The 13,398-nt window shown below is 39.5% G+C and overlaps 1 protein-coding gene across 2 annotated transcripts in view; it reads right to left on the bottom strand.

The window, feature by feature from the left end:
- aff2 (AF4/FMR2 family, member 2) overlaps positions 1-13,398 on the bottom strand; it is a 263,231-nt gene that overhangs the window by 224,078 nt on the left and 25,755 nt on the right. The window lies entirely within an intron of this gene.

Raw genomic sequence — 13,398 nt, 5'->3', positions numbered from 1 at the left:
TTTCCCATAGAATCCAGGTCCTGATGCATACCTCCAGTCTCAACCGGAGGCCTTGTGGACCATTCTTTAAAAGAGACTAAAAAAAAGAAAAAAAAAATCGCCTCTCATTCATGTCTGTATTTGTATCCATTTAGAACACATTATCTGTTCATTCGGAATAATGTATTCATCTTTGCTTCTAAAAGTATTCATCACACACATTTTAGTCATTACATTCTGTACACGTCTCCGGTTAATAAATCATTCATTTACATTCTCGATATAAAATACCGACAAGTGATTTAAATGCACTTTTATATGTCAAAAGCTTGTTCCTTTATTGTCCAGGATGCCTGACAGCAAGTGTAGGTTCATGCAGAGTCAGCTTATGAAACAAGCGTGTTTAAGCTCAATGCCACAAAGACACAGTCTCTCTAAAGGACATCAAACACTCATGTAATGGGAGTCCATGCAATAGATGTCAGCTTAATAAATGCAGCTCATCTCTGTAACAAGGGCCTTTGGCCAACACGAGATAGAGACATTAAACAGATCAAGCCTGGCTGCCAGAACCTCGTGAATGTCTTTAAACAGATGGTCAGTAAATTAGATTTATTTATTTATTTATTTATTTATTTATTCCTACACCATGACACTTGTTTACGCATGAGCCGAAATGACATCCTCATCCTCATCATCTAAGCGAGGGCCATATTGTCCCGGAAACTCTGGCTTTTTAGTTTGGTGTGGAGGAAAAACATATCAACTTTCTCTAATAACAGAGAAAACGAAAAGGCTATTAATGAGAAGAAAAGCCGAGGCGGTGTTGTAAACCCGGCTGTAAAAGTTTAGTGCCGTCAGCTTCAATCAGAGCTTAGGAGACGACATTGTGCACGCTTTTCCGCCAAGTCAATGCCTAGCATTCACTTGTGAATTTCATGAGCTGCAGGACACGGACAAAAAAAACAAAACAAAAAACACCCTATCTCGGTTTTATGGCTAAATATTGAGACGTGCCGAAAACACTCCGGGGAAGTTTATTTTGTGACGTGGCTCTAATTTGAATGTTTGCAGTGTCAAAACAGATACAGGAAAGAGCAGAAGATGTGAAATCTCCTAGGATGTGTACGGCACGCGATAAACAAATTTACCGACTCGTAACAGAGACGGTTATCATATTGCAGCCATCTGTGATAATACCAATAATGCAATAGTGATTAACTAGTGATGTATTATACAGCCCTGTTTTATTTAGACTCTCCATTACTCACACGGCAGGACAAATCTTTTCATCACTCATTCGGATACACTGCAATCTAACATATAAATAATACATTTCATCAGGTTAAGTAGCTAATAACTAATGCTTATAGGCTTGAAGAGAAATTGAGCTCATTTTTCACAAGGGCAGCTACTTAAACTGACAACTGCACCTTAAACTTGTCCTCACTCTGCTTCTTAGTGCTAATACCATCAGATTATTGTGTTCAGCATTGCAAGCAGTGCTGTCTTGGAATGATTTTTTTCCACCTGTTGGAGCCAAGCGTTTCCTCCTCTGCACTGGCCGGCGCTGCCTCTTAAAGACGACGTCTCAATTGATACCATGTGGGTTGGCCATACAAAGCCTCATTATTATATCCAAATTCCTTGCAGAAACAAATTGATCTTGTTTGAATAGAAGCTGAGCTTTCACTCCAGAAAACAAGAGGCCTCTTGATCCTGAAACTCTCACCACAGCAAACAAGGAAATCCTCAATCCTATGCTCACAGAAGGCTCGCTCCTCCATGCCTTACACATTAAAGCCCTTGAATAGACTGTCAGATCTTTTAACCGTCCCGTTTAAATCAACAGCAAATACGTGCGGTTCAACAAAGACAAGAGGGACAAAAATTCAAAAGAAACAAACCATAAAAAGACCTTTTAAAGCACCGAAATCTTTCATCACTTAAGTCGAAAAAAAGGAATTAACACTTCATTAAAAGATTTGATTTTTTAATCCTGCAGTAATTAACAGACAGATAAGTGCAGGGATTTGCAATATCTGCACAATGCTCTGCCTGGCAATGGGAGACAAACGATTCCTGTCTTTGCAGGTCAAAGCAACACAACGTGGATGTGAATCAGCAATATAACAAGAGCCTAGAGCAGGGTGAAGGAACCACTCGCACAAACTCCCACCAGCTAGCAGTAATCCAGTTCAGTCTGATGTACTGCTCCCTCGAGATGGTGCTGCTCATGCTGGATATCACACACCAAAAATTCATAGTAAAGATCAATCTTATTATTTTAAACGGCTCCTATGAAATAACAGGATCTCTGGCTAAGCCGGAACTCGCCGTATTGATCAAATGACATAATTAATGACATTAAGGCTAGCGGAAGGCACCTAACTCGCTAATTCAGTTTGGGAGATATCCTTACACGTGGATTTTGGGAATAGGAAATCACGTGACACTACAGAATATCACAGGACATTACAAACACATTTCAGGACTTGAAACAAAAACTATGACTCACCATACAGCTTTGCTAACTACAAAAAAAGAGAAGAATTTACCAGATGTTTTAAAAAACATTCCTTACCAAAAGATTTATTGCCCTTTTCTTTTGGGGAAAACAACAAAAAAAATATTTTCAATACTTTTTCCAGATTCAGTTTTATACCTTCCAAACTTTATTCAGTTTTCCTGCTAATCTTTAAACCGTATTAAGTGTATAATGGAAAAGGAAAAACAGCAAGGCTGTGTAAGGCCAGAATATAACACCTCAATAATACATTACACTGAGAAGAAAAAATGTGTACTGCTATGTGATATGATAACGTGATAAAGATCATGATACATGCATGACATTATAACACACTTTTATTCTGTATTAAGGCCATTAGTACTTTTATAGTGCTAACCTGCTTCATTTTTATTTACCGTGACAGCAGCAAGTAGTAATATAGACTCTTTTTGTTTCCTTTTTCGAATCACGGCTTTATATCAATGCTCTTCTTCTAATATGTTTTTTGTATGGCGGATTCTCAACTTTAATCGACAAAACGTACAACTGAAATGTATTTTTTATTAAAACTGTCATTTAAGTTTAATAATAAATAAATTAAAAGTATGCTGTTATTTAATAAAGAAAACTGTAATAAATAAATAAATAAATAAACCTTTCATACGATGAAATTCTCTGTTTATTTAACATTTATGGAAGGAGTCTCCAGTGCCAATGCTTGGTAACAGTCAGAGATTAAGCTGTTCTGTTAAGTTTTCCTCTACAGGATGGAAATCTAATGATGGAGGATGTGATTATAAATGGATAAAACTATGAAGGGTCATTCTTTAATAAATAAGAATTGTAATCTTGTCAGATTGCTGTGGTATAAGTGGAATAAAACTTTTCAGGATGTGCTGTTTTTGGAAAACTCGAATTGCTTGCCGTTATTGATTATTTTCCTGTAACTGCACGCCCCGTCATTATTTATTCCTTAAGTAGTGCTCTGATTTTCTAGCAGTTTGGTAGTAAAGCGGAATATCAACACTAACTAATGTATATAAGGAAAATCCATATGTGATATGATATTTTAAAAACATCACCAACCCCGAAGAATAAGACATAAAATTCCAATAGAAATGCTCGGCAAATGCTGCATTTCCTCTGCCTTCCTGAGGAACTGATGTGGAATAGCTAATATCTCATACTACTATACTGTTATCTTTATATTTAGTGCAATGTGCGTGTGTAGAACGATCGCTTTGATTTTTTTAATGGTTAACGGACAGAAATATTGGCGAGAGGGGAAGAAAAGAGAACTGGCGTGGGATTACTGGATCAGATGGGCTGGAGTAGATAATGCTGAAGTGGACAGATGATAAAGCATCTCCGTTCCACAGCCCCATGTTGGGTTCTGGAGTGGTCCAGATCCTCCTGAGATCCTCTGACCCCGAGGGCTTGATGTGCCAAATCTGGCAGTGGCACTAATCTTCGGATAATGATTGTACCAGCCAGTGTAGCGGATAATACCACTGAGAAAGGGTCAACAATGTTTTCTGTGACTGTTTTAGTGCGATGGAGAAAATCTTCACCTTCTGGACTGTGAGTGAGATAAACAATGTGGTTTTTTTTTTTTTGTTATTTACTTTCAAAAAAGGGGTGAAGACATCCGTAGCCTGGACACCCAGGACAATGTGATTACGTGTCTGGGATATTACTATTATTTCATATTTGCCCAGTGAACAAGTAGGCTCAATAGGCTAGAAGGTTTTATTTTTTCTTTTCTCACTCAACAACCAGAGAAAGAAAAAAAAAAACCCAACTCTGTATTGACCCCCCCCCCCCCCCCACACACACACACACAAAACCAAGCAAAATAAAGTATCGCAAAAAAAAAAAACTCTCACTCCTGCTAGCATAATACACAGTCACCTCACTGAGAAAAAAACTAAGCAAAACAAAGATGCTAGCCATGTGCAGTGTGTTCATAGATTTCATAGCCAAAATATTGCTACTTTAGAGACGTTCTTAGAAAAGGATAATCTACCTCTACACAGGAATTCATATACTCGTTTTTTGTCTCATTTGTGCTTAACTAGCTAACTAGCTGACTAGCTTTATCATTTTATGTTAGCTGCCATTTTGTAGCCTGCTAGCTTTCCAGGCAACTAAAACATGAACTGTTCAGAATATTAGCGTATAGAGCTTTTACTAGTCGGATTTACTAGAGTGCAGAGATGACATCGGGAACACGCAGGTATTTGGAAACTTGACAAAACCAAGCAAAATAAAGTATAGCAAAAGAAGCTGTCACTCCTGCTAGCATGCTAGCACAATACACAGTCACCTCATTGAGACTAAAACATGAACCGGGCAGAACATTAGAGCTTACCTAATGCATTTATCATTTATTCATTTGTTGTCAACTTTGATATGGATGTGAAATTACCCACTTCACTGGTATTTTTGAATAGCTGAAGCTGTAAAAAGCAAGACTTAATGGACAACTTCATAAGTGAAGACAAGCTGGTTGAGTTTTAGTAGTCTTTTAGCACATGTCCTAAGACTGTTATGCATACCACACTGTTAGCCCATCTTGTTCATACATAAAATGTCAGAGAACTGTCTTTTATGATAATTGTTTTAGCAGGTCCATGCTCTCTTGCCTTGTTCCCCTCACAATAAAGGACTTTTACCCCATTTGTGGCTCAATCTTACTAGCAGTGCTGATTGATAGCCGCTTTATTGGCCAGGAGCCTTAGTGAATAAAAACACAGATATATACATTTATGTGTGTGTGTATATATATATATATATATATATATATATATATATATATATATATATATATATATATATATATATATATAGCACCTGCCCTGCTAGCACCTGCCCTGTTAGCAGCCAGAGCTCGTTTCTTTCACCCTTCGTCTTTTTCTTCTTTCTGGCAATTTTTTTTTTTCTGACCTTTTGTGAAAAGTTCTGAGTTTGGGGAATAAAGGGCTGCTAATAACACTCATCTGGCATCACATTAGCAGGAAACAAGAGTTGTCATTCTGGTGGGTAATGTCCACCACATGGGGTTAAAAAAAAGCAGCCGGGGAAGGAAAGTGTGTGTCACTGTCGGGAGTTTAAACTTCACCGTTTGAGCCAAACGAGCTCCGCAATTGCCAGCGGCACATTGGAATCGTTTGGCAGCTAGCACTTTTTGGATTCATTAGCTCACGCGCGCGCACACACGCACACTCTCTCGTTTTGGCGAAGACAAGGAATCTGGGTGTACAAAATGAGATAGAAGGCAAACACCAAACCCATCATACACACACACACACACACACACACACACACACAAGTACATTATTCATGACATTTACCGTGCTGGTTTTATTATTTTTTCTTCATTTTCCACGCTAATCACAGCGAACGTGAACGCAAACCGGTAGCGAATGGTTTTATTCGGACATTTTCCCGAGCCAAGGAAACGATTCTTCTTGAGTAATTAATGTAATTGATTTAATGAATCGCATTTGTCACATTAATGAAAAGAATACCCTCCATATTTTATTTATTTATTTATTTATTTATTTATTGGGGGGGGGGCATAATTTCATTACAGTTGACTCCTACTGTGAATGACATTTTAGTCAATTAGTGCAAGTAGTGTGAGCCTCATATAAAGAAAAAAAAATTTCTCACACTACGAGATGCCAAGAAAATGATGTGTTTATAGGCGTAACAATTCTGTAATGAACCAATAACAATCTGAATTCACGTACACACGCGGAGATGTGTCACACAGCAGAGAGAGAGAGAGAGAGAGAGAGAGAGAGAGAGAGAAAGCAGCCGCTGATCCCTGATAAGGGAGAATAACGATGGACAGACGCTTTATCGGGGGAGGGAGTGAAGTCAAAAAAAACAGATTAGAATTATGAGCGAGGGCCGCCGCCTTCAACTGCACAGGAACTGATAAATCCACCACAAAGCAGACACAACAAAAGTGACAAGAGTGTGTGCGTGTGTGTGTGTGTAAATTGATGGGGGGTAGCCATCCTGTGCGTGCGCGTGTGTGTCTGTGTGTGTGTGTAAATTGATGGGGGGTAGCCATCCTGTGTGTTAGTGTGTGTGTGTGTGTGTGTGTGTGCAAACGTGTGTATGTGTGTGAGTGCGTGTGTGTTCCGGCACATGTGTTCAGCCCTCCACTACTCTCCTTGCTGGCGAGCACTCACAAATTAATTACCCATCGCCATTAGACAGAGGCCAGGGCCCAGCGTTCATTCCTGCCTTGATTTGCTGCTGAAGGATGCCAGCAGGTGCTGGATGGTTTTTCACAGGCATGCAGAGAGAAGGGCCAGTCCAGGTTTCACCACCAAGTACATCATGAATTCGCTCAGAGAAAGGAAAAAAAAAAGAAAGGAGAAGAAAAAAAAAAAAACCTACATGTGGCTGGACAATAATGTCTACAATTATCACCACAGTTATTTCTCTCAGCACTGAATTCAGGATTATTTGTTACCACGATTTGGTCAATTTCATAACAAAACAGTATTAATGCGCTTTATTGTTAAACAAACAATCGCCCCTGTTCACATTATTAGTTCTAATATTTACAGTGAGTCTGTGAATTAAAACAAGATGCTCCTGGGTGATACTGAGTGGTAAGCTTTTAAATGTGAATCATAAACACAACTGGAAGACAACAAATAAATAAATAAACGCACAGTTCAAATATGTTCGAATAGAGAGCGAGAGAGAGAGCTCAAAATCGATCAATAAATAAATAAGCCATGTATAAGCTAACAAATAAATAAGCAAAGAAATATGAAATATAAACATAACCAGATAAATACATAAATAAATAAATAATGCAACCAAATAAACAGAAATTAAAAAAAAAAAAAAAAAAAAATGGGAATGATTTCATGTCGAAACAATCAACTGAACATAAATTAGAAAAAAAACAACGACTAGAAGATAAATAAATAAACAAACAAATCAAGATAAACCGTTTAAATATGCTCATCAGGGAGAGCTCAAAGAAATATTTTCAAGAAAGAAAGAAAGAAACAATCTATATATAAAAACTAACAAACAAAAGCAAATAAATAAATAAATAAATGTGAAATATAAACAACTAAACAATTAAATAAATGATGCAACCCAGTAAACAGAAATGAAAACAAACAAACAGTGAAACACGTATGAAAGACTTCATGTCTAAACCATCAACGAAATGTAGATAAATAAATGCGAAATATAAAGTCGATAAATAAATAAATAAATGAATAAATAGTGCAAACAAATAACCAGTTCAAACATCAGTGGAGATATTATGGTTTTAAGTCACTCGAAACCTGATATCAGCCCATTAGCTTCATTTAACTCGGTTTATTAATATCTAAACTGATTACGTTTTATGAATTAATGTAATCAGTTATTATTATAGATCAAAGCTGTAAAATCAACAGTTAAAAAAGTTTCCAGCAGTAATAACTGACTGGAAAATGTTACCACAACATGAAAATATTATCTCAAAAGGTTACAGTGTTCACATTAAACAATATTTAAAAAAAAAAAAAAAAAACATTAAATCCCGAGGCAGAACATTTACTGAAATATGATGTGGGATTTTAAAAAAAAAAAAACAGGATTCCATCTACTCTTTTGTCTGGCCTGCTTTCATGCCCTAATGGCACCCTATTAATTTTCCTCCAGTTAAAGCTCACACCATCCAACTTGTTTATCACCAGAGGATGGAGGGATTACAAAGTGGCTAATGGGGATTTTCTGGAAATCTGGTGCACTTGGTGTGCGGTTGTTGCGGGAGGATGAAGCTGGAAGCAGAGCAAACAAAAACTCGAGAGAGTCGGACTATCTAGAGGCTGAAGGCCTGAGCGCACTTTAAGCAGATGCGATCTATAAAACCAGCACACGCTAACAAGCATGGACACAAAAACTGTGTTTGCGTTTCACACACAGTCACTTCAATTCAACAAAACGGCTGATTCTCTCCTGTGCCACTTGATAAAGTTCCCCAAACAGCTGTGTGCCCTTATCTGGTGCCAAATAAACATGCAAACAAAGTCTAATTCTAGGTCAAAGAGTCAAGACGGTCCTTGAACTGATATTGACCCCCCCCCCCCCCCCCCCCCCACACACACACACGGAGATAGAGCTCCATTACCATTCCTGAATTATTCATTCAGCAATAAATGCTGCAGAAATTACAGTCTGTCACTAGCAGATTTACATATTCTCAGAAAATAACATTTTTTAAATATCCTCATTTCGGTTCGACCACCCTATAGTCTGCATTAGCATGCTAACGTGAACAAGAATTCTCATATGGTTGCCTCTTCTGGAAAAAAAAAGAAATAAATAAATGAAATAAAAATAAAATTGAAAAGAAGAGATGGGGAGAAAAGATAATACAATTTCTGGCTCTTGCTACATTAACTCTTCCCGGGGTTGCCATGGCAACGGGCTCCGGGCCCAGACATGGCGATGAATTGGGGGTGGGGGGGTGGGGGTGGGTTTAAGGATGAGAAAGAGAGAGAGAGAGAGAGAGAGAGAGAGAGAGAGAGAGAGCGCACAAAGCCAAAGCCAATTACATCCATGGCAGCAGTTTGAGGGTTAAAGCCATCAGTCAGTGCACGCTGATGATTCTCCGACATGCAGAGACGCCGTTTTGATTTACGACATATAAATGCTGACATGCAACAACACTGTTATGTGTTTAAACAATAAAAGATTTTTTTAAAAATCACTTTAAGTTAAATAAAATAAAAAATCCGAATTATTTAAATATTCAATTTCCCATTTTTTCTAATACTCCAAGAATTTCCTTTATTCCTTGATGTCATAGCTCAAAACATGCAAGACATACCATAATAATTACATAAACTGAACAAAAGACTTGGGGTGCGTCTCAATCAGATCCCTAGCTCCCTAGGCCGTTAATCAGTGTACCGTGTGCACGAGTTCGGGCACTGGTAAGGACCCTGGCTCACTACACACTGGGACACTGATGACTCAATTTCCAGCGACATGACTACGTACTCGCGCTGTAAATCGTCACCACTGACATTTATCAACAACAGGCAGGACCCATATCTTTCTGACATTATACGTCATATAAATTCGTTAGCTCAATCACACCTTTCTGTCAAGCAGGATCGTAGGCTAGCTAGTATTCCTGCCAGTGTTGCTGCTACATTACACAATAGCTTACAGTTTACAGTCCATGTCCTGTGTATCTATAGTCCCGTGTATTTATTGATTTGATCTGTGTATTTATTGTTTTGCACTCGTCTCACACTGTTGTGTATTTGCACTTTATGTAGTCTTGCGTACTCTTCCATGTTGCACCATGGTCCTGAAGATGTATACAAGCTATATAGAGGAATGACAGGAAAACCCCACGTGACTTGACTTGACTTGACTAGTGGATATTTAAAAAAAAAAATCATAAAGACTCAAACCAACCGATTATAGAATGTCAAATAAAGTCATTGATCATTTGTGATCTAAAAATATTATAATAATATATAATAATATTATTGATCTTAAACCATCCTATTACCCAGCTCTAAAAGCAATTACACCGGTCATCCAGCCTTTCCAATCTAACAGCATGGTGGTAATGAAACAAAATCGGTAGGTTTCCAGAAAACGGAACGTGTTTCATTCCGTCCAAGCACGGAGCACAAACCCCAGTGATCCATAGAGATTATTGAGTGTAACACTATGTTCATGCTCCTGTAATCTAATTCACAACGCGAGTAGTTGCGAAAATGAGAAAATGCAGTATGAACTGGCTGAACTAAGGCTGTGCTGAAAATAATCGGTGTGTATTAACACTGAGAGGGCTGCCAATAAAGCGTATAAACCCATTTAGATCTGATAATCATATCTAGCAAAGTCTACTCCGACACCGATTCTGTTCCTTCCAAATGTGTTTCGCATCAAGCACGAGCTGTAAAAGGGGATTTGTTTTTGAAAGTTTTAGCCTGCGAGAACCTGAAAGAAAGAAGGCTGCACCTGAAATGAAAACACGGCCCTGTATGTTGACTTGAACAGAACCTTTTCAATTTTGAACTATTTCTGGGGAAAAAAAAGGGAAGGGGGGTTGGGGGGAGACAAGCATTGCAAGCATTCCTTATTCCTTCTCTAAATACTTTTTACCTGGGATGCCTTCCAGAAAATTCCGTCTGGTTCAGTACTGGAAATCCTGATGGATGATCAAGCACGGCTGACATGCTTTCCTTCCCAGAATCATATATTTCTGTTGAACATATTAGATGCCTTGTTGCATATAAACCCAAGCCAACATATGCAATCGCATCTATCACTGAGTGTATAAATTAGTCCTGACACTACAGCAAATATCGGCAAAGTAGATTTATCATATGTACAGCTGCGTTTGCTGCGTCTTGTTACATTTCACTTCATCGCACCTGCAGCCTGCGGACGGAAACATCGCCATGTTTAAGGCAAGATTGTACTGCTGCTTTTTTCAAACTTTGCGATGCAACTTGCAGAGATTTTGGTGCTTTTTTTTTCTTTTTCAGAGAACTTTTTGGTTTTCTGTTTGTTGGTAAACGAGACCTTTTGGCTGTACTCATGCTCGACGCACGTGAATCGAGGAGGGCTTTGGCTGAATGCGGGTCGTGATGACGTCACATGACACGTCTCGGCCTGAAGCTGTGGACAATCTGTGGTAATTTTGAAAATTTGTAAGCTCCTCTGTATATTGTAGAGTTTGCTTGACTTTGTGTTAATGTCTGTGATCGCAAAATCGGGGGGTTAGCACGTTTGTTTCGCACTTCCCGGGGATGGGGGTTCGATTCCCGGCGCTGCCCTGTGTGTGTGGAGTTTGCGTGTTTTCCCAGTGCTTCGGGGTTTCCTCCAGGTACTACGGTTTCCTCCCTCAGTTCAAAGACAAGCACTGTAAGCTGACTGGCATTTCTGAATTGTCCGTAGTGTCTGAATGGGCTTGTGAATGTGTGTGTGATTCTGCCCTGTGATGGGTTGGAACACTGTCTATGTGCCCCGAGTTCCTTGGGATAGGTTCCAGGCTCGCTGCAACCCTGTGTAGGATTAGTGGTATGGAAAATGGATGGATGGATGGGTGCATTTCCCAAAATGTTGATCGGCTCGCCTCACTCTTCCCGTCAGTCGGCTTGCCTCACTCTTCCAGTGAGTCAGCTCGCTTGACTCTTCCTGTCAGTCGGCTCGTCTCCCCCTTCCTGTCAGTCAACTCACCTCACTCATCCTGTCAGTCAGCTCGCCTCAATCTTCCTGCCAGTCAGCTCGCCTCACTCTTCCTGTCAGTCAGCTTTCCTGAGTCTTCCTGCCAGTCAGCTCGCCTCACTCTTCCTGTCAGTCAGCTTGCCTGAGTCTTCCTGCCAGTCAGCTCGCCTCACTCTTCCTGTCAGTCAGCTTGCCTGAGTCTTCCTGCCAGTCAGCTCGCCTCACTCTTCCTGTCAGTCAGCTTGCCTGTCTTCCTGCCAGTCAGCTCGCCTCACTCTTCCTGTCAGTCAGCTTGCCTGAGTCTTCCTGCCAGTCAGCGCGCCTCACTCTTCCTGTCAGTCAGCTTGCCTCACTTTTCCTGTCAGTCAGCTCGCCTCACTCTTCCTGTCACCCAGCTCGCCTCACTCTTCCTGTCACTCAGCTTGCCTCACTCTCGTCACGTGATATGAAATCTGACTCCTGCTGATCTGTGCTGCGACTATGACTCATTCTGTTCATGCTGAATTGAGCAGACGCGTTCAGTTTTTAATTGTACCATCCATTCTCATGCTCAAAAAGCAATGTTGCGTGCTGCGCCTGCCTCAGACTCATGCTGGGAGTGTGTGGACAGAATTTACCATGATTTTTACATATCACGATAATCGCGCACGGTTTTAATGATAACTAAATGTCACTAAATGTCACTAACCATAATGCCTTTGCCATATGCCATTGCCATAATGGCAATATTAACCGTCGGGGAATTTTATCACGGTTTATTGTGAAACTGGTAACCGTTTCATCCCTGTCTGTGTGTGTGTGTGTGTGTGTGTCTCTACAGTGTGATGTGAGTGGCTCAGTGCAGCGTGGAGTTATTATTGCAGCACAGTGCATACTGAGGAGAAAATGGATGTGTGTGAAGAGCAGAGTGGGCAGACCGGAGCAGACACAATGCCAGCCAGCTGACAACCAGCGGCACCGCAGCATCCGTCACCCGGCCCAAAGGTCAGAGGTCATGCGCTACAAAGACTGTCTCTAGAGCAGCTAATGAGGATATATGCCAGAGTGGAGACCTGTATAGCTCACTTTCTCTCAGAGACTCACATACATACACACTGGGTCTCTGATCTCTGGAGCACAGTTTGACCATTTTCTAATGAATTGTCAAGTGAGGACATGCAGACACTAGAATGAAGAGCTTTACCTTGACGGATCGTTTATAAAATGCTATATATAATATATTACATTAAATGACCACATTCACATGCATTACCCTGCTTTCGATTTTGATCAATCATATGAACACTATAATATGTAATTATAATATAAATTATGTAAAGAAACATGTTTTATTCCTCTACCACAGCAATTTGAAAAGGATTACAATTTTTCATTTATTAAAAAGTGACATATTTGACTTTTTTATCCATTTATAGTGACATTTAATGTTGTAGAATGTCGGCAAAACAAAAGTTAATACCTGTTATCCCTTTTATAATTATGTTATGACAAGTTTAAACAGTTTCCTCACTAGTGTCTCTTTTTTCTCTCTCATAGTTAATAAGAGTTAGAAGGAAGAGAAAAAAAAAGCACTGAGAAAACGGGAAATTCATCTGTCCTGAAGATTTTCGAATGAGTGCATTGATATAAACCTTACAGCTGGAACTACTCTTCAAGCTGCTGTTAGTCAGCAAATTAGTCAA

This window comes from Ictalurus punctatus, chromosome 8 (assembly GCF_001660625.3).
Source record: "Ictalurus punctatus breed USDA103 chromosome 8, Coco_2.0, whole genome shotgun sequence".
Lineage (NCBI taxonomy): Eukaryota > Metazoa > Chordata > Actinopteri > Siluriformes > Ictaluridae > Ictalurus > Ictalurus punctatus.
This window is presented reverse-complemented; position numbering and strand designations above follow the sequence as displayed.